The sequence below is a fragment of the Talpa europaea genome (assembly GCF_964194135.1).
Source record: "Talpa europaea genome assembly, chromosome: 1".
In the NCBI taxonomy this organism is placed as follows: domain Eukaryota; kingdom Metazoa; phylum Chordata; class Mammalia; order Eulipotyphla; family Talpidae; genus Talpa; species Talpa europaea.
In genome coordinates, this window is record NC_140073.1 from 84879516 (window position 1) to 84902471 (window position 22956).

A 22956-nucleotide genomic window follows, 5' to 3' on the forward strand; every position below is an offset into this window, starting at 1 on the left:
TCTCTGCTCCCCTCTGGTTCCTCCAGGAGTCATCGGCAGCCCGGGCTGTGTGCGCGTCTCCCGGGATCTTTGTTCTTCTCTAATGGCGCCAGGAGCCGTTCGCTCACCGCTGGGGCGAATCCTGCAGGGTTCGCCTCAGCTCCCGTTCACGGGGTGTGGTGGCTGCAATAGTTCCTTTCCACTCCCAGTCCTGCTTGCTGCGTCATTTGTTCTTGTGTGTCGTTTTAGTTTGTTGTTTTCCTCCTCTCTGCCGGTGGGAGAGTGCCGCCTCTGTGGGCGGGGGAGGGGAGCAGGGTTCTGCGCTTCCCTCCCTTCTGGTCCTCTTTTATGGCCACTTTCTTCTTCGGGTAGTTTGCTGGAGTCACCCGTTTATCTTCCGTGTCCCAGTTCTCACTGGGACCTGCCGCTTTTCCTCCCTATTAACATTTTTTAATGGGAGATCTTACTCGCAGCATCTCCTCGCCGCCATGTTGCTCCGCCCCCCCCTTGGTTAATATTTAATAAAAGTTAATGATACCAACAAAATTAATTAAAACTGATAGGAAGAAGACTGAAAGTATGGGGAAAATAGTGTTCACTTTTGACTGCTAGGTTTAAAATGTTGACAAAATAATGGCCAGGAGGGAGTGGAAAATTTGGGTCTATCTAAGAAGAGAAGTCTAGAATGGAGATGGAGATTTATAAGCCATAAATGAAAAGTTTGTAATCAAATCCCAAAAAGTAAAGAAGTGTCCCTGAAAAATAATATTTCAAATACAAATAAAATGTTCACATGTAAAGGGCACTAAAAAGAGGTATTAAAAAATGAAAACTAAGAAACAATAAAACAGGTACATGGAGAACTTAAGAAATCTCACAAAAATTGAAGAACTGTTCATGGAAATAAGTACAGTAATAAACACTAAATTCTTAGAGAAATATACTTGAATTAAAAAAATGCAATGGATTTCCTCATAAGATTAATTAAGTCCTTTCAAATAATTTTCACCAAAAATAGATGACTCGATCAAGAAGAGGTGGCATATAAACACAATAGAATATTATTCGGCAAACAAAAAAGATAAACTCATGCCATTCACAGCAATGTGGATGGAACTAGAAGGAATTATGCTCAGTGAAATAACCCAGAAGGAAAAAGAAAAAATATCAGATGGTTTCACACACAACCAAGCAAAAACGGACAATTATAAATCAGAAAAATAGTGCAGGGGAGGAGGAGGGAGAGGGATCAGAGGGAGGGAGGGAGGAGCACAGGAGACTATGGTGATGGTGCAGGGGTGCACTGGTGAAGGAAATTCTATGGGGACTACACCTGAGGGGGTGGAGGGAAGCAAATATTGTTTAAAAATGAAAAATGATATAAAAATAAAATAATAATTAAAAAATAAAATAAGTTTCAGTGAAGCAAATGATACATAGATAAATATAGTAAGAATGTGGGACAGCAAAGAAGAAACAAAAAGATTCTCATATAATATGATAAAGCAGATGTAGGTAGGGTATGACCTAAATCAATCTGTAATTTAAGGCAGGTATAGTAACTTAGTGTTTTAAATATATTATTTTCCCCCCTCTTTCCTGTAGCCTAAGCTCTATTCCCTTTCTCAATCCAAATTAGAAAATACATAGACATTTGGTTCCACCTTTTTGCTGTCACCAATATTGAAATGCCTACAGTATGGAGAGTTCAACGTGTGCTGAAAACATGATGGTAGTGATGGGGGAAATGGATGAGTTGTAATAGAGTATGGGAGAAATGGATATGAAAAACCAGACTTCACACTTGTTTTTGAATAATATTAGGTGTAAGTCTGGTAGTTGAAAATAGCAAAAGAGACAAGGGCCATTTAGTTTTGGTTTATTGAATTTACACTGTGTGAAAATATGTGTATGTGTAGAGAGATGATAGGGAGATGCTTAAATGGTATGTGATATTAGTGAAATGGCAAATAATGATTCCTGTAATATATCAAGAAGAACTATGAAGATCTAACAACATGAAGAACTAAAATACACAAGTTGTCTTAACCCTGTGGAAAAAATATACTAATTATGATAATGGTATCTATTTGAACTGCTAACCATTTATGCCTAATTGCATGCAACAACATAATGATTATGTACATAATTAAAAGTACATCAGATTAATTTTGTCAGAAAGCTTAGTTGAGTAGAACAGAAAATTTTATACTTGAATCATCAGTCTTCATAGAGTGAGTGCCTTTTATGAAGCATAGTCACTGGTTCATGTAACATTATCATTGGCTTGGATTAGACTGAATTAGAAAGACCAGTAGTATCTAAAGGATTAAATATCCAAGTGAGAATGCACACATGTCAACATTATATCTAATCTATATTCCTCAGCAGTATCATAAAATAAAGACATCTTTTTTTTTTATTAAAAGGACAGAGGTATTATTTCAGGAATCAAATCTGATTTAACTAATAATGACTGCCAGATACAGACCCACTCACTCCATTCTGAGTTTAAGGAAATCTTTTTTATAAAATTTTCACAGCTGTATAAGGAAAAATTATCAAAGTATGAGTATATCTTCTTTATCAAATGGTAGGACACAAGTAGTTAGGAGCTTTCATGCACGCAGATTATAAACCATTCTTTTACTTCTATACATATTCACCAAATAGATTCCTGAAGTATTACTTGCAAATAATAAGAGGAATTCTGAAGAATAGAAAGTTCATCAAAATCTAAGTTCTCTTAGACTACTTTTTCATTTTTTTAAGGTCTTAGACTTTGAAGCAAGAGTGTCTAAACTTCAACTGTGCTTTTACTAACATCAGAGTCTGTGAGTGTGACTACAAATAGCCAGTGTTCAGTGGTCCTGATTCCTCTTCCTAGGCAAATGAAAATGTTGGCACTTCCCACTTGACTTGCACTTAAGTTGTAGACACACACACACACATACACACACACATATAAAACACTTTTAACAAATGTAACATATGCAAAATTGTTGTCTGCCAATTCCTGATCTGCCCCTAAAAACATTCTGATTATCTTCTACTTTTTCTACTGGTCAGCCCTCTGGTTACAGGGAATTCAACAGAAGACTTGCAGGGATTGGGAGAATGTTCAAAAAGTAGAGAGCAGGAAACAGCACATGGGAAACCCTCCATTGGTGAGACAATTCTCCTGTGAAGTGAGTGAAATTTTGGATTTTGTTTGTATCAAATCCCTGCAATACCAAAGTGGTTTGTTATATAATAGCTGAGTGATAGGCAAATGACTTAACTTTCTATACTTGCTTTTCCTGATTTCTAAATATGGGGATAATAGTAGATACTGCCTCACAGGATTGTTGTAAGGTCTAAGTAAGGTTATGCAAAACTTTTAAAATATTTTCTTGATGCATATTAGCTATTTATATCATGATTTTTTTATTATTTCACCATCTATAACAATTCATTCAATACAACAGAATTTCTCTTTTTAATATTGTCATAATTCACGTATTACTCAAGAAATTCTGGGTGATTTACTTTCTTTTCTTTTTTTTTTAAGATTTATTTATACAAGCACTGGGTACAGTCAGAAGCGCAGAAGGGTGAGAGAATTCACCAAAGCTAGAGTGGGGAGCAGAGAAGGCAAGAAGGACCGAAGTGCATTGCTGAGAGGAGCAGCGGGTGGCAGGAGAGGTCTGCGCACCATGTGGGACCCTCCTTTGGTGGCCGGGGAGCAGCCGGGGATAGAACCAGCGTTGCAGATGCTGCAGGCAGCTTCGCAACCCAGCGCTCAACCGCTGCACCACCGGGGAGGTCCTTGATTTACTTTCTTAAAATAAAGGTTTTTTTAATACTCTTTTGTTTTAGGGTGTTACATGGCATGGGTCTAATTTTGCCCCCTAATCACTTTTGATGTCTTCTGGAAAAGATGCCTTTTAGTTAGCAAATTCTCCCAAAATCTTAACCTGACTATAAAGTCCCCAACAGATATGGAAAAATAATCATAAAAAATGCGAATTTTTTTGGGCGTGTTAATTTGGATCATACAATATGAACGTTACTCTGTGAAGCAAAGTACATCCACATTGAATTTGTTACATAAATATCAGCCACATAACAATTCAGACAAGTCATTTTCACCAAATTCTTAAGCCATCTTGTACCAAATTCTGCATAGTCTTTAAGTTTTTAAGTTTGTTAACAGTATTGAGATTTAAGCTACATTCCACAAATATAGGCAGGTATAAGATTTAGAAAACATACACAAATAAAACTTGCTTCCCTGCCTCAGAGTAAAATCAGGACAGTTACTGGATGTTGATAACTGGATTCTAACAATTAGAACATTTTAGGAAGTTTCTTTCCTTATTAGTTTTGTTTATATAACTATCTGGAGGCCAAGAACTACTATCTGCAATCTTTTATGTTTAGTCACAGGATTGTCCATGGAATAGACTATACTTTAGGCCAGTTGTCATGTTTATGATCTATAATTAAAACAATTCACATTGAAGTGTTTGGGACTTAGCATGATAGTAAGTACACATCTCTGCCATTTTATTCATGTACTTCTGTGTTTTATGTTTCTTGCTGAGAGAAAATTACAATTTTTATTAACTCTTTGAAAATACAATAAATATAAGTACCTTTCTGAATATATACATTTTCTGAGACTTTTTTTTACAGAATGGGATAGTGTTTCATTTTCAATTTTAGTAATCAAATCACACCTTGAATTTGGTTTATACAAAAAATTGCATTTAACCAACAACTATAATCATAGTAATGAGGAATAAATTATTTTTCCTTTTGCTGCACATTAAAAAATGAGTATTTCTCTCACTTTTTGGACTTGCTGATTGAAAAGCTGATGCAGCTACTTACCATGCTAGACAGTCCCTTTTGTCAGCAGGACGTATGCTTGACATATTTAGAATGGCGATAATTTGTGTCACATCATTCATCCGCTCACCCCTATTTCCTTGGCCTAGTAAGATGCAGTGAGAACTGGCTTGCAGAGATTAGGCTGCTACTTATGACTGCTAATGTGGATTTCTTCAGAATTCTCTCTTAGTTCTAAAATACTCTCCTGGACTCAAATTTCCAGAGCACTATCATATAGAGCAATACAACATTATGGCAATTCTTTTCTCTCTGCTTTTTTGTTCTATTTTTGTTGTTATGGTACAATTTACATATATTAAATTCATTATCTTTTGTGTAGATGTCTGAGAGTTTTAACAAATGCATATAGTTGTGTAATCAATATCATCATCATGGCACAGGATAGCATTATTATCCCCACATATTTCCCTTTACCTTTCAACAGTCAATTTATTTCCCTACTGTCAGTATTTTGGCAATCCCTGATCTGTTTTCTTTTTAGTAGTTTTGACTTATCCAGAATGTCAAATATATTTTGGATACAAATACAATTATTAGACACTTGATTTGCAAATATTTTCCCCAGCATATCATTTATTTTTTTTTGTTTCTTATTAATGTTTATTTTTCAAACAATAGCACTTCAAATATAATTTTCCTTAATTTTGATTAAGCTCAGTTTCTCAATATTTTCTTTTTTAAATTATGTTTTTTAGTATCATATCTAAGCTAGCCTTACCTAAGTTGACTTCTTATAGACTTCTTAAAAAATTATAGAATTAAATGTGAAACATATTTTGTGTTAGTTATGTGAGACTTATTTGAGTTAGTACAAGACATGGATCAAGATTTTTCCTTTGCGAAAATAATCCAGTCAAAAAATGGGCAGAAGAGCTAAAAAGAAACTTCTCTGAAGAGGAAATGCAAATGGCCAACAGGCATATGAAAAAATGTTCAACATCACTTGTAATCAGGGAAATGCAAATCAAAACTACCATGAGATACCATCTCACACCAGTGAGAATGGCACATATTAAAAAAACTAGCAACAACAAATGTTGGCGAGGGTGTGGAGAAAAAGGAACTCTTCTGCACACTTGGTGGGAGTGCAAACTGGTCCAACCACTATGGAGAGCTGTGTGGAGATTTCTGGACCTACTAAACATAGAGCTTCCACATGATCCAGCAATTCCACTCCTAGGTATTTAACCAAAGGACACAGAAACATCAATTCCAAAGAGCACCTGCACCCCTATGTTTATAGCAGCACTATTTACAATAGCTAAGCTTTGGAAACAACCCAAATGCCCAAAAATAGATGACTGGATCAAGAAGATGTGGTACATATATACCATGGAATATTACTCAGCATGCAAAAAAGATAAACACATGCAATTTGCAGCAACATGGATGGCGCTGGAAGGGATCATGCTCAGCGAAATAAGCCAAAAAGAAAAAGAAAAATACCGGATGGTCTCACTCATAGCAGGAATCTAGAGAACTTAAATAAGGGACCAGGAAAATGAATATAAGAAAGTGAAAATCAAAATCAACAGAAAACTATGAACCAGAGACAGTTTTTTGGGGGTGGGGGGCGGGAGGGGAAGGATTGGGGTCAGAATGGGGCGTTTGCAATTGTATGGGGGAATATAAAAATAAAATTTATTATTTAAAAAAAAAGATTTTTCCTTTGCATTAAACCTTGAATAATACTAGAACCATTTTTTTTTTAATTTTTGCTGTTTCATTTTTATTTTAAGGGTTAAATCTTTCTTTAAGTTTTTATATATTTATATATATTTACACCATTTTTCATTTTTGCACAATGTATGCATTTTCATCTTGGTTATAGTCCCCATACAATTCCCACCACCCTTGTTTTTACCCAACTCCCTTATCTAGAATCATTTTTGAGAACACTGACTCAGTGAATTACTTTACATTTGTGTTAACAATCAAGTTCCTAGGCCTTCCCTAGTGGCGCAGGGGTTGAGCGCTGAGTTGCGAGGCTGCCCTCAGCCTCTGCAGCGCAGGTTAGTTCCCTGGCCGCCGGCGAGGGTCCCACCAAAAAAAAAAAAATCAAGATCCTACATATTTGTGGGGGATAGATCTATATTCCTAAATTCCATTAATCTACATATTTTCCTTCCTATATTAACACACTTTTGTTATAGTAAATCATGGAATCTGGTAGCATGAATTTTCATTTGTTTTTTCCAAATTGTTTTAAATTATTCTGGTCATTTTTCATTTGCATATAAATTTTATAATCAATTTGTCAGTTTCTGCTGAGATTTCAGTTGGATTCAGTTGGATTTCAATCTGTTTTAGCTAAAGATTGATTTCTTTTTTTTTAAAGATTTATTTATTCATGCATACAAGAACCGGGGTACAGGCCAGATGCATGGGAGGGTGAGCAGATTCACTAGAGACAGAGCAGGGAACAGAACAGGAAGACTGACTGAAATACACTGCTGAGGGGAGCAGCAGGCGAGACAGGAGAGGTCTGCCATGCCATGTGGGTATCTCGCCTGCTGACTGGGAAACAAACCTATGTTGCAGAGGCTACAGACCACTCCAACAGTGCTGCACTAAATTGCCTGTGCCACCAGGGGAGGCCCAAGATTGATTTCTTAATACTATTTAGTGTCCTAATTGATGAATAGAGTACATACCTATATTTATGATAGACTTTTAGAGGGCTTGTTTTACATGGGTTTTCAGCATTTAGATCTTGCAAATGCACTGTTCAATTTATAGCTAATAATTTAATAGTCTATTATAGGTAGTAATGTTCATTTCAATATTTAATCACTAGCATTGTAAAAATATAAATGATTTTGTATATATTGATCTTGTATCCTATGATCTTAACAAACTCACAAAAAGAAACAAGTTACACACATCAGGAAGGCAAGAGAGAGCATCACTATAGATCTGACAGATTTAAAAAGATAAGTGAAAACTATAAATAGCTATATACCTTAAATTTTCACAATAGATGAAATTGGCAGATTCCTTTTGAAAGATAATTAACTGCCACAACTCACTAAAGAGGAAAAATATAACCTGAATAATCCTGTTTCTATTAAATCATATTTATAATTCAAAACCTCCTCAAAAGAAGATACTAGTCACAGATAACTTCACTGGAGAGTCTAGAGAACATTTAGAGAATTAGTAACAACTGAACACATATATTTCTAGAAAAAAAAAGTGAGGGATATATTTTCTAATTAATTTTATAAGACCAGAATAACCCTCAATACCAAAATCATACCAAGGCATGCAAGGAAATTTTATAACAATACTTTTTTAAACATAAATGAAAAAGTTGTGGCAACTCAAATGTAGCAAAATATAAAAGATTATATCATGACTAAAGTGATAGTTATGGTGATACAGATCTGTCTAGCACTCGGAAATCAATTAATGTAGGTAGCTATATAAGTAGACTAAAAGAGAAAAAATATAATAATTTTGATAGATACCTAAATGGCATATAACAAAAACAATATTAATTTATGTAAAATTTAAAAAAGCTTTAATTAATACAGTAATAGAGGGGATTTCTTCAGTCAGACTGTTATTTTGTCAAAATATGACGAACAAGTCTTAACAACAGAAGGGTAACCACTCTTACCACTCATGCAATAATATACTAGAGATTATTGCTAGTATTTTAAGGTGAGAAGGCAAGAAAATGCTTAAGGCATATGAATTAAAAACACTGAAATGAAAGAAAACAGTCTCTTGTTTCAAACACAGTTACCTATATAGGGAAATGTTTTAAAACAACCAAAAGTCACCAGAACTAATAGCATTTCATGTAAAATGTTATTTAATAAATGGCTATGTCAATGCTGAAACTTCATAATTTTCATTTTGCATATTACTATCCTATATAAAGTATCTCTTTCAAAAAATAAGACAATTGTATAATTTAGAAGAACTATTATGAGGTATAAGTTTTAGGCTAATCTTGTGGCTGTAGAAAATATCCTGTCCTTAATTCAAATGTTTATAACTATTATTCTTTGTGTGTTCTGTGTGTGTGTGTGTGCACGCACTTGAAACAGAGGCCTCTCTGTCTTTTTAAATATGTGTATGTTTCTATTTTATGGAAAACTAATAATTTAATTAACCAATTACTTGTTGAAACAAATGTACTTTTGTATGATAAACTAAGTTAACTATTTTATTTTATTTTTTTTTTTACTCTCCCTTCTATATTGCAGAGTTGCTTCTGAGAATTGGCTCTCCATCCAGGGACTCCAGGTACCACCCTCCTTTCATTTGATCAGGACTTTATAACTACTTCTCACAATAAAAAGTATATGAAAGTGATAGCAGTGATGTGTATTACTTCGGCATTGGGATAATTAGAAGATGCTTGTTTTTTCCACTTTCATATGCTCTGACTCTCTTACTGTCAAGGAATATCATTTTACTTCTGTGCTTTTCATGCTGTTTTCTAATATATGTCTGTTTAAATCAAGAATAAAACTCTTAGATATGTCATCACACATACTTTGAAATACATAAACTAAAAAAGGCTAAGCCTCAGTAACAACAATAATCAAAGTTGAGAGTATATCACATCAATTCCAAGAGATTTGTATGTGTTATGCCAACTCAATGGGTAATTATAGATGTAAAACAGCTTATATGGGTATCCAAGTACAATTTTTATCTAGTAATTTGGTTTTCAAAAACTTTTTTTTTTGGTTCTGACTTTCAAAAAATTTGTATTGAAAAATATTGCAACAGATTGCACTAGATAGAAAGTTACAATCTAGTTACATAGGTACACATGGGAATAAATTAATTTATATCATGATGTGGCTTCTATATGCATTGATAAAATTTGCTAAATAATAAATATATAATCCCAGGGCATAAATTAGAAGGGATGCTATGTAAGAAAAGGATATTACCTATGTTTCATATAAGAAAAGGATATTACCTATGTTTCATATATTACCTATGTTTTATATGGGAAGATAAAATACAGCAACACACACTTGTGTTGGGTTCAATTGTTAGGTAAAATTATAAGGACAAGACACTACAAATTTCACAGAGATCGTGTAACTTCAGTTGCATGTTGTATGGTTTAAATACAGAAATTTAATAGCAGCATCTACTTTAGTGCCTGATGCATTCTGAAAACCCATTATAGTTTGGGAGTAACATTATCATCTTTATAATTACCAAAACCAGCTCCCAAAGGAAATCACGAATTCTCACTTCTACTATTTTATTTATACAGAATAGAGCAGGCATCATGGTGCCTTGAAATGTGTATTAGCCCTTAGGATAGACAACATAGTTCTACTTGTGATATTTCTTACCAGATAGTAATGTGGACTAGTTTCATAACCTTTCTAAGCCTTAGTTTTTACCTGACAAATACCATGATGATATATTATGGATATTAGTGCAGACATGGTCTACAATTTGCATGGTTATGATAAAAACGCTGAAATATAAACTGATATAGTGAGATATACAGTAGTGAGAACTGAGAATCTTAGTACATTAGACTGGAAAATCCAGGTTGTTGTATGGTATTATATATCTTGTTTTAGTGGTTTGCATTTGATTTTACAAAACAGAAAATATGCTAGGTTTATTAACAACAAGATAACCAACATGAGGTCTTTGTCTTGTTGGAAATATTTAGTTGCTACTACAGAGAAACTATGCTTGAAGAAAAAAAATTAACACGACTCCAAGAAAAATAAAATTACCAAGTAGAAATTGCATGTATCTAGTAAGGGAATTTGTCATATCTAGAGCTGGAAGGGTAAGAAAATATAGAGTTGAACACTTAGGTCATTTACATAAGTACCTGTATGGTAAAATAGTTTGTATGAGGTAAACATAATAGGACAGAAGTCATGTTAACAACTGAGTTAGTGGAGGTGGTGGCATGGATAAAGAAACCTCCTTTGCAAAGAGAATACATTCTGGATATTCTTGAGGTGAAAAGATGTTTAAAAACTATGTTAAACACAGCCATTAAACTCATTTATTCACAAGAAAAAAAATTTGGTTAAATCTATAAGAGATCAAATTAGTAATTAAAACACTTCCCACAAAAATTAAGCAGAACTGAAGAGCTCCACTGATGAATTCTACCAAACATTTAATGTTGAATACTCATTCACAAACATTGCTAAAAACAAAGAACATGGCTATGTCCAAACTCATATGAGTATTTCACTTGTGGCGATTCTAGGGAAAAATATAACAAGAATAGAAAACAAGCAAATTCATTTAATATTGACACAAATTTCTCCACTAAATAACAATTAAGTGAATTTCAGTAATATGGTGGACTTTAGAAAACATTAAAATTAATGCTAAAATTCTAATACATGATTTTAAGCCTCTACTTGTATGGAAAAACTATCAGTTGGGAGAATAAATATATTTTCAGATACGTAAGGCTACCAAACAATATTACCTAGGCATTTTTTCTCAAAAACCTCACATAGAAACAGCAATTCAAAAATATATTGTCCTCCACCAAAAAGAAGAAAGTAGACTTAGAAAGCAATCTTTGCTAAAAGTTAGGCAAAGAGATTGCCTAGGACCTGGAAACGTCAGAAGAGAAATGCCATGATGACACACAGAGAATTTCAACTGGCAAAAATATACAGAAAGCATGCTGCTACATTTTAAAAAATCAATACAGAACAAAAAGACAATAAATATATAGTATATTACATAGCTCAGCTTTGAAGAATATGTACAAGGCAACACTGATGAAGAGTGAATATTTGTTTAAACAGTAACACTGATAAAATTTAATTATATTGGAGGAATATGTGATAGGTAGGGTAAGGAGATGGTTTTTATGAATGTAAAATAGTTATTTTCTAGTACAAAATTAATTAATCACAGTTAAATCTGTCAAATCAAGAACTATCAATACAAGCATGTTATTTCATAAATATGAAGAGCTAAAATTGTGGGATCAGGAAACAGGAATGGGTACAATAAGCTGTGTGACTTCTCTATTTCATTGTCAAATTTATTTTTTAAAGATTTATTTATTTATGCATAAAAGAACTATGGTACAGGCCATAGGTGCGGGGGGTGAGAGGATTCACAAGACAAAGACTGGGGAACAGAAAGGTAGATTGGCTGAAATACACTGCTGAGGGGAGCAGCGGCCATGGGGAGAGGTCTGCTGCGTCAAGAGGGTCACTTTGCAGGCTGGGGATCGAACTTGTACTGCAGAGGCTGCGGATAGCTTCATAGTGCTGTGCTTAACCCCTTGCACCACCGGGGAGGCCCTCATTGTAAATTTTATAGAATTATTTTACTTTTGGGGCCTCCCTGGTGGTGCAGTGGGTTGAGCGCAGCACTGTGAAGCTGTCTGCAGACTCTGCAGTGAGGGTTCAATTCCTGGCTGGCCAGCGAGATTCCCACATGGCACAACAGACCTCTCCTATCCCGCCCGCTGCTCCCCTCAGCAGTGTATTTTGGTCCATCTGCCTGCTCTGCCCCTGCTCTGTCTCTGGTGAATCCTCGCACCCGTCCGTGCCTCTGACCTGTACCCCAGTTCTTGTATAAAAAATAAATCTTTAAAAAAATAAAAAAAGAATTATTTTACTTTTAAGTTTTATATATGTCTTACTTTGATTTCAAAATGGTTTTATATAAAAAATGGCATCTCTAAATGATCTTCATTTGTAGTAAATGAAAACACTTTTACATATTGAATATTTTGAAAGATTTCACAAAACAAAAATATCTTTTTATGGATCTTATATTGAGGTAAAAATTACCTTTGCCACTTTTACTCAGTGTCTTCCAAGGTTATTGTAAGTTCTTCATCTTTATCTTGTCTTCCATAATAAACAACGGATACAGTGGTGATAAGACTTAGTAATATAACTCTAGGTTGTGATTAAGTAGATTGCAGATTTACAATAAAAAACTTAACCTTTGTAAATAAAAGATAATTGATTATACAATGAGGAACTATATTAAGATTTTTTTTTTTTTTGGTGGTATTTGTGTTGGGGTTTGTAGTTGTTAAGTGTGATAGGGTAAAATTAGTCCATGATAACCAGGGAGAAAAAATGGAATGTTAATCTTCTCACACCAAAAGTTCACACAAACCAATCATTATTGAACAATGGTGCAGGTAGAAAGACAATTAAAGGAGATGTTCTAATATATAATAACTGTAAATGCTACCTACCCCCATAAGAGCATATATTTATCTGCATAATATATACAGATACAAAACAAAACACAGGGTCCTTCCTGATGGCACAAGGGGTTAAATCTCAGCACCACGAAGCTATCAACAGCCTCTGCAGCATGAATTTGATCCCTGGCCAGGGAGGTGACCCACATGGTGCAGCAAACCTCTCCTGTGTTACCTGCTACTCCCCTCAGCAGTGTATTTCAGTGGATCGCCTGTTCTGCTCCCCACTCCGTCTCTGGTGAATCCTGTCACCTCACCATGCCTCTGTCCTACACCCAGCTCTTGTATGCATAAAGAAAGAAATCTTAAAAAAAAAATACAGCTATTGCTTAAAAAAAAAACCAAAACACACACAAGAAAATAAAACACCAAATTTTAGGCGGTATTCAAACAAGAAAAATAAAATCTACAGTTCTTGATTATGAGAAGTCATTATTTTTAAATAAATAAAAGATACTAATCTTACTAATGCAAGTACTTTAGCAGGAAAAATTATTTTGATTTCTGAACATGAGTCAAACTTCTAAGAATCCCAGTTTTCCCCAGTGTCCATCTTCAGGCTTATTGCATTCTATTAGGTTGTCAGAAAGTCATGTCACTTTTTTTTTTCTGTTTTTCAAAATACTTGACTTTTTCTACAACCCAATACAAAAGTAGAGTTAGAAATAAAAGTAAAATGAAGGCTTTTGAGGCAAAGATATTAATCTTTAGGAGAAATCAGCAAGGACATGGAACTATGTTAGAGAAGAAAAGGAATGCCTAGTAATAAAAGGAAGAGGCCTGTGAAGTACCAAGAGTCATTCTGAAATATCCCAAAGCTTCTGAGAACATTCTAGATAGAGCCCAGTACTACTCAGGTTTCCTGGTCTAAGCTATTACAAAAATATGCATTTTGGTATAAATAGAGCAAATATAGATGAATGTTTTGGATCTCATTTGGACAGTGCTACATTAGAAGACTAGTAATTTTGACTTGATGTAAAATCAATCAATTAACTGTATATATTCTGCCTTTACAGTGTCCAGTCTTAGGAATCCACAAAAATACTCTAGCACTTGTTTGAAGACATATCCTCTTTCTTCAATGAATCCCTCTTTAGGAAAGTATAGAAAGATGGGTATAATGAAACCAAGTATGCATGATGTTAATTGCCTTATGGACAGTTCAGTTCTGTCCTGTGTAACAGGCAGCTGGGCTATGATGAAATGAATGCAAATCTTCTAGCTTCAATATGGCCAGTTATTTGGTTTCATGTAAATCTGTAGGATATAACCTATATGATGTGAAATTAATATTCTCTCACACTTTGTGGTTACGAATAGGCCTTTTTATACCCTTACTGTTTCTCACTTATATCTAACACATATATTAACATGCTATGTTAAAAACTAAATAAACAAAGCACAATCACCATCTGAATAAAGAAGTAATTTCTCTTTATGGTATTTAAGATGGAGAGTGCTTAATACTGACTTGTATAAATTACTAGGAATAAAAATGTAAAAAGTGATTCATTCAGAATAACTGCTATCTGGTGAAATGTATTGACTTTCTGTGTATTTCTGAATTTTCTAAATTTTTACATGTATATTTTATAACAGTACAAAATATGAATTACATTAAGAAAAAATTGCTATGGGTAATTTCTAAAATCCACAATAAAACTAGATAGAAAATTAACTGATTTCATTAAAGGCATTAGAAAGTAATGAGTTGTTTAACGTTTGTAATAAGGGTACAGCCCATATTTGTACTCAGTCCTTAAAATGACAGTGCCACATTTTCCTCCTTACTGATTTATATTTTCATGAATTTACCTGATCTTATCATATTGTTATTCATTTCAATTTTATTATTCAATATTCACATTGAAGATATCAATGTCTAGACAGGCCTTATCAAATAGTGCTTGCTTTTCCTAGTTCATATTCCCCAATTTTAGAAGTAGGTTTCTTTTGTAAATTAAACTTTTTACGCAATTTATTCTAAGCCTTATTTTCATAATACTGAACCTTCTAGTTTTATTTTCTGACAGCAAAGGGCAACTTGATTGATAGAATTCAATTGCTGGGTTGAAATAATGCAGCTGGCTTTTATCTTACATTAGTATGTCTTTTTATTAGCTCAACCTATTATGTGAGAAAGAATGTGACAAAAATGTAATGATTTTAGGTGTCCCATCTGAGCCCATAATTCTGTCTAGATTATAGAACATAGTCCTTCCAGAGAAGAAACTGAGAATTCTGGATAAGAAATACAACAGAGACATGAATAAAATACGAAATGAGTTAAATGTAAACATTCTACTCATTAATTCTAAACAAGATAGATGTTCCAGTAAAACAAGCACTTGGACACATATGCATTATAAAGGGTTGAAATACTTTAATAGTATTTTACATATAAGATGTTTTCATGGGTCTGCTTGGTGGTACAGGGTTTAAAGTCTCAGCACCATCAAGCTATTGCCAGTCACTCCCTCCTGAGTTCAATCTCCGCCAGTGAGCTGACCTACGTGGTACAGCACACCGCTCCTATCTCACCCGCTGCTCCCTTCAGCAGTGTATTTCAGTAGAACCACCTGTTCTGCTCTCTACTCTGTCTCCGGTGAATCCTCTCACCCCTGCAACTCCAATCTGTACCCCAGTTCTTGTATGCATAAATAAAAGGAAATTTTTAAAAAACAAAATGTCTTCACATTTGATAAAATCTTAGTATTTCAGGCAGTTTTTACGAAAAGTGGAAAGAGAGCATCAGGATGCTGTCACATCAGTTGCAGAATTCCATGAGGAAATTTACATAACAATACACTGAACACATTTATACCCTGCACCCTAACACAATGAAGATACATTAAAGAGAACTGCACAAAAACAAAGGGTCAAAAATATAGTGTAAAGTAGTAGTTAAAAGCATAATGGTTCATGACAAGCTGATTGGTTAACATATACCACATGTTCTCACTAGCTATGTGAGATATAATGGAGAGATCATATGACCCTTCTAAATCTCAGGTTTCTCATCTGCAAAGTGATCATAACAAAGATTGCAAAGCTTTCACGATCAACAAATCAGATATTGTAGACCAAGTATCAGTGCATTTTGATTCATGGTAAATAGCAACTTTTTCTTTGAGAAAAATAATTCTTGAAACTTTTAAATTATATCATAGTGCTAGTACCATTTTCATTTTATAACTGAAATGCATTTGACATATAACATTGTGTAAGATATGTTTGCTAATTTGATATATTAATATATTATAATATTATTACCATTATAGCAATAATTAGCACCTCTATTACATTACATAGTTATCCTTTCTCTTATTAGAAGATGGAATAACTATGCTCTAATTTCTTAGCAAGTTTGATGATGATAATACAATATTGCCATCTATATTCACTTTGCAGTTCATTATTTCTCTAGGTATTTTTTTTAATAAAGATTTCTTTATTTATTTATACAAGTACAGTCACAGTCAGAAGCGCTGGAGGGTGAGAGAATTAACCGAGACAGAGCAGGGAGCAGAATAGGCAGGCCGACGAAATACACTGCTGAGGGGAGCAGCGGGCCAGACAGGAGAGGTCTGCGCGCCATGTGGGACACTCGCTGGCAGCCAGGGATCAAACCGGTGCTGCAAAGGCTGTGGACAGCCTCAGCAGCCCAGTGCTTAACCACTGAGCCAGCAGGGGAGGCCCGTCTCTAGTTGTTTATCCATTCATCCATTGATGGTCACAGTTTTTTTCATATCTTGTTTTTTTTTTTTTTTGAATAATCCTGCCATAAACAATGGGAATGCTGATATCTGCTCAAAATCCTGTTTTTTTTTTTTTTTTTTTCATCTTGGTTTATATCCAGTAGTGGAATTGCTGGATCAAATCAATCAATTGTTAATTTTGGGGGGAACTTCCATATTATTTGGACTAATTTATATCCTCACTAACAGTGTACAAGGGACTCCTTTTCTACACATAATTGCTATCACGTGTTTTCTATTATCTTCTTGATAACACTAACTTTGGAAGGTATGAGATGATATCTCTTTGTACTTTAGATGTGAATTACCCTGATAATTTTTTTTTTGTATTTTAAATATTTATTTATGCATACAAGAGCTGGGGCACATGCCAGAGACATGGGCAGGGGTGGGGGTGAGAGGATTCACCAGAGACAGAGCAGGGAACAGAACAGACAGATCCACCAAAATACACTGCTAAGGGGAGCAGCGGGCGAGGCAGGAGAGGTCTACTTCGCCATGTGGGTTTCTGTATGGCTGGTTGGGGATTGAACTTGTGCTGCAGAGGCTGCGGATTGCTTCACAGTGTGGTGCTTAACCTCTTGCGCCACCAGGGAGGCCCTGAACTTCTTTATCTATACCTCTTGATCATTTGGATTTTTTTAAAGTGTTGACTTAATTCTTCTCCCCATTTTTATTTAGCTTCATGAGTTCTTTACACACACACATGCATAAATATAAATACATATACATATGTATATATATAAGATTGTAAACCCTTACCTCCTACATGATTTATAGAAATTGTCTCCACAAATTATCTATTTCCTGTGTGTCTGCATTCTTTTGCACTGCTAGTGTCTCTTTCCCTCCTTTTGCAGTAAGTAGGGATGGGGAATGCTCACCATTTCCTTGAACACAGCCCCCTCTGACATGCTATCTAACTACTTTCATATGCAGATGGGGCATGGAAATCATCCAAGCATCCCATATAATGTGAATGTGTACTTTTTGTTTAGTTATGAATATCTCATTAGTTGAGAGTAAAAGGAGACAGAAAAAATACTTCTTTTTTCTGAAGCTGACATCAGTACTCTGTTTCATATACAATGTCTTTCCATCTTTGGAGTTATCTCTTGATAGCTGGCTCTTCATGGGTACTGGGAGAAAGCTATGTGAATATCCCATTACTAGCATAAAAACTGAACCCATGGAATCTCAAAAAAGTAACTGAGCCACTTTCGAACCTATTCATTCATTCATTCATTTATTTATCTATTTATCTATCTATCTATTTATTTGTTTGTTTGTTTATTTATTTATTTTTCTGAGACAGAATGAAGTTAGAAAGTTGTTCCTGCCTCATAAGATCACTGGAAGAATTAAATGACAAACTATGGGGACTTGCTGTTGGCACAAATTTTAGCACAGTATTGTGAAGCTATCAGTGACCTCTGCAGCATAAGTTGATCCCCAGCCAGCCAGGGAGCTCCCCACATGATGCTGCAGACATCTCCTGTCCCGCCTGCAGCTGCCCTCAGCAGTGTATTTCAGTCAGTCTGCCTGTTCTGTCCCCCACTCTGTTTCTGGTGAACCCTCTAACCCCCTGTACCTCTGGCCTGCACCCCAGTTCTTGTATGCATAAATAAATACCTTAAGAAAATAAATGACAGATTATGTATAAAGCATGTGTCACAATTCCTGGGACATATTCAGTTAGTCAATAATAAATAAAATTTAAATATATAAATGTTCAGGGAAAATGGAAACTGCATTTGTTAGCAAGTTGGGAGAACAGAGAATAATTCAAAATGCAAAGAATTCAACATGATTACAATAGACAAACTGATAGCACTGCTCAAAATTGGCAGAAGTTATTTTTCTTCTACTTGATGGGTCTTTAAAGGATAAAGGCAAAGGTTCATATACTTGAAAGGTCCTTGGAAGGGAGGTGGGCAGATAGAGAGAGAGAGAGATAATGATAGAGAGAAAAAGAGATAATGTCATCATATTCAAGGGACTTGATATTTAAAAGAGATATACAATGTTTGAATAGTTATCTAAACCTATAAACATGATTATTACAATGATAATAGTACTAGAATTGCTACTAAAGTTCAGAGAGGAGAGAATACCAAGATCCAAAGTAGTTTGGTAAAATGTCACCAATATTTATTATTTTTAATTATTTATAATTTCTAGAAACCATAAGATATAGGAAGTAAAAAAAACAAAAAAAACTAGGATATGTTCAAAGAATAATTTGAAATATCTGATGGTTGTAGAGGTTAAAGAAAGTACTTGGAAATTGAAAGAAAAGTGAGACCAGATGTCATAATATAATATTAATTTATGTTATCATTGTTGATTTAACTTCTGTCACTTTCACTAGAGTGTTAAGTTCTTGAGAGTAGAGTTTCTGCCTTTCATCTCATTGTCTAGAAACCTCACAGGCCACCTGGCTTCTTTAACCATTCCTTATTTGTTTGTTTCACTTTGTACACAAAGTAGCTTTATTAATAGCACATGCAGCTGAATGGGATAAAGATAATTAAATAATTACAATGTCAAGTGGTATGTTTTGTGATATAAATATAGGCTTCAGTGGGAAAAAAAAATTAGGAGCTGTGGTTTGGGAGATTTCCTAAAGTAAATGACATCGATGTTGAGACCTACATAATAAATAGAAATTTACGAGGCAGAGTGGGGCCAAAGAGTTCCTTATATAAAGTAAAGGGGTGTAAAAAGCAACCAAAATAGAGAAAAGACACAGGGTAATGAGGGAACAAAGGGAGATGTGAGCTGACAAATAACACAGTTCATAAAGATGAAAGAAAAATGAAGACAAACTCAAAGTATGTTAGAGTTCAGAATATCTTAAGTGTGATAGGGACTCATTGAAAGATTTGGAGAATGACTTGACAGACTAGACAACTAGGAAAAATAAAGTTGGTGACAGAGAAAAGTTTTTGGACACAAGTCAGTGCATAGCAAAAGACACTTTTTTAAAAGAAAGATATGACACATCTTACAGAAAAAGGAAAGGAATAATTAGGTAAAATATGATTGAAGACACCAATATTGCTTTAGGTAATGCCAAACTGTAGAAGCCCTCACTGTTTGGCTTTTATTTCTTCCCCGGAAAGAATAGATGAGGCCATATGCTGAGAGTTAGGATGGAGGTGACACAGTCAGTTACTTATAAAAAATGAGAAAGTTAGAAACAGTCTTTGTGGAGAATACAAATGTTAGCAGAATCAGGAAACAATGGACCTCCCTGGTGGTGCGAGGGGTTAAGCACTGCACTGTGAAAAAATCCACAGCCTCTGCAGCACGAGTTTGATCCTTGACCAGCCAGGGAGCAGCCCACATGACACAGCAGACCTCTCCTGACTCGCCTGCTGCTCCCCTCAGCAGTGTATTTCAGTCAGTCTGCCTGTTCTTTTCTCCACTCTGTCTCTGGTGAATCCTCTCACCGCTGCCCCCACCCCCATCTCTGGCCTGTACCCCAGTTCTTGTATGCATAAATAAATAAATCTTTAAAAAAAGAATCAGGAAACACTGAAGTGTTTCTTGAAAATTGAAAATAAAAATACCAGTGGTTCCAATTTCTACACTGAATGATTATTTGTTTCTTTTCCACCAACAATAAAACAAAATCACAGGGACTAGCTCACAGATATATTTATCAAGGTTGGGAAGTTTAATAATTGTTTGAATTAATGGATTAATCAACTCTATGATCTACTGAATTTAATGAAAAAATAATGTAAATAATCTGATCCTTTGGAAATGAGGCACTACTAAAAACCTGTATAATAACTGAGTGAAACCATAGTTTAGAAAGATATTTTCAGTGGGGCCTCCCTGGCGGTGCAAGAGGTTAAGGCACAACCTGTGAGCTATTCGCAGTCACTGCAGCATAAATCGATCCCAGGCCAGGGAGCAACCCACATGGTGCGGCAGACCTCTCCTGACTCGCCCACTGCTCCCCTCAGCAGTGTATTTAGTCAATCCACCTGTTCTGTGCCCCACTCTGTCTCTGGTGAATCATCTCACCCCCCACACCTCTGCCCTGTACCCCAATTCTTGTATGCAAAAAATAAATAAATCTTTTTTTTTAAAGATTTTTCCAGTGGTATGTGAAGGATTGTATATATAAGAGTATATACAGGAATTAATTAGGTGGTTTTGAATAGTTTTTTTTATGATTATGAAGAGAACATACTATTTCTAGTTTGCTGAGCCTATTTATGATGATAAGCTAAATTTTGTTAGATGGAGTTTCATACATTTGTAATGTTCTTTAAAATATTTTTAATAGATTGCTTTGTGTGAATTTTATTTATTTATTTATTTAATTTTGCTTTGCATGATTTTTCACATATTAATTCAATTTACAATCTTAGGATAAATGCTCTGTTATTATCATGTTATTTTCTCTGTACTGAGGGATTTTGCATCTATGTTCATAAGGTTAATTTGCTTATATATATTTTTTCAATGTCTCTGCAATGTCTCAGTGTTAGGGTTATGTTGTTCTCATAAAATGAATTAGGCTGTGTTTCCTTCTCTATTTTCTATTTTCTGAAAGCGTTTGTATAAGATTGTGTTTTCTTTATTAAACATTTAATAAAATGAATGAAGTGACAATGTAGAGTTTTCTTTTTAGGAATGTTTGAGATATTTTAACGTCTTTAGCAGATATAAGTCCATATAGTAGGTTTTTGTTTGCTTATTATATTGACATAAGTTTTAGTATTTTTTATTATTTAAGTAATTTATCTATTGTACCTAAATTATGAAATTTGTTGATAAATATTTGCTTATAACATTCTCTTATTAACCTTTCAATGAACAATTTTGTTTTATAAAAATTTCTGTAATGATGGAATTGTTTTGTATCTGCATTGCCAATATGGTAGCAGAACATGACAACTGAGAACTTGAAATGAGGCTAGAATGATTGAAAGCTGAATTTTAATATTTTAAAAATTAATTTAATTAAGTTATGGCAGACTAGGTTGGAGAACAAAGACATAAATCTCTGGCAAAATTGTTCCTTCACTCTTAATTCTGAAAATGCATGTTCCTCCTATTTTTGTCTTTATTCATTGTTAGGAGTTGACCAGTTTATCTGATCTTTTCAAAGACTCACCTGAACTCAAGTTCAAAGATTTTGTTAATTGTATGTATTGTTTTCAGTTTTGCTGATTTTATTTTTATGTTTGTTAACCCATTCCACTTCTGCTGATTTTAATTTGTTATCTTTTTTCAGTAGTTTTAGGGGAATTTAGATTATTCATTTTATAATTTTTCTTTTCCAATAAAGCACTTAATGTTGCAAATTTCCTTATAATGACCATAGCAACATTAATTAAATTATGATTTTTTAGTTTAAAATATTTTATAATTTCCCATTTGATTCCTTTGATCATTAGATTTTCAGTCATGTTAAATTGCTAAAGATCAGTCTAGTTATAGATAAGTACTTGTGAATGCCTATAATTTATTTCTATTTAATTTATTTCTATTTCTATATATTCAGATAATATATTTTCTGTGATTTAAAGTGTTTTAAATGCATTAAGACTTTAAATGATCCACTGTTTACCTTTGTGAATGCGAATTAATAATGGTCAGATGATTTTTCACCTAATATTTGCATCATCTGATTTTTAAAATCTTCATCAGGGGTTGGGTAATTATCTAGTTCTACCTTTAACTTTGACAATTTAGATTTATATATGTTTAAGCTCTGTTGTTAATCACGCATATATTTGTGACTGCTGTTACTTCATATTCTTATCATCATGAAATGTTTCCTTCAATGTATGATGAGTGCTTTTACTCAAATCTATTTAATCTTTATTTAATCACATCAGTGTTCTTGTGATTATTGTATTTTGGTATGTCTGTTCCTTTAATTTCAAGGTTTTTATGTCTTTATTTTTAAAGTGTATCACTTTGCTGGTAGCATATAGATGAATCCTGTTCCTTTTGAATCAGTTTTAATAGTTTTTATTATATTAACCTTTTAATATTAATATGAATATAATTACATTTAGGGCCACTCTTACTATGTTTTGTTTCTTCACTATTTTCATACATTTTTCCTGTGTACCTCAAAAC

The 22956-nt window shown here is 34.1% G+C and overlaps 1 protein-coding gene across 1 annotated transcript in view; it reads right to left on the reverse strand.

Annotated features, from left to right (window-relative positions):
* The window catches only part of LRP1B (LDL receptor related protein 1B), a gene marked incomplete at its 3' end in the record, with an annotated part of 1731654 nt that overhangs the window by 891594 nt on the left and 817104 nt on the right, over positions 1 to 22956 (reverse strand). The gene's annotated exons all lie outside the window — the stretch shown is intronic.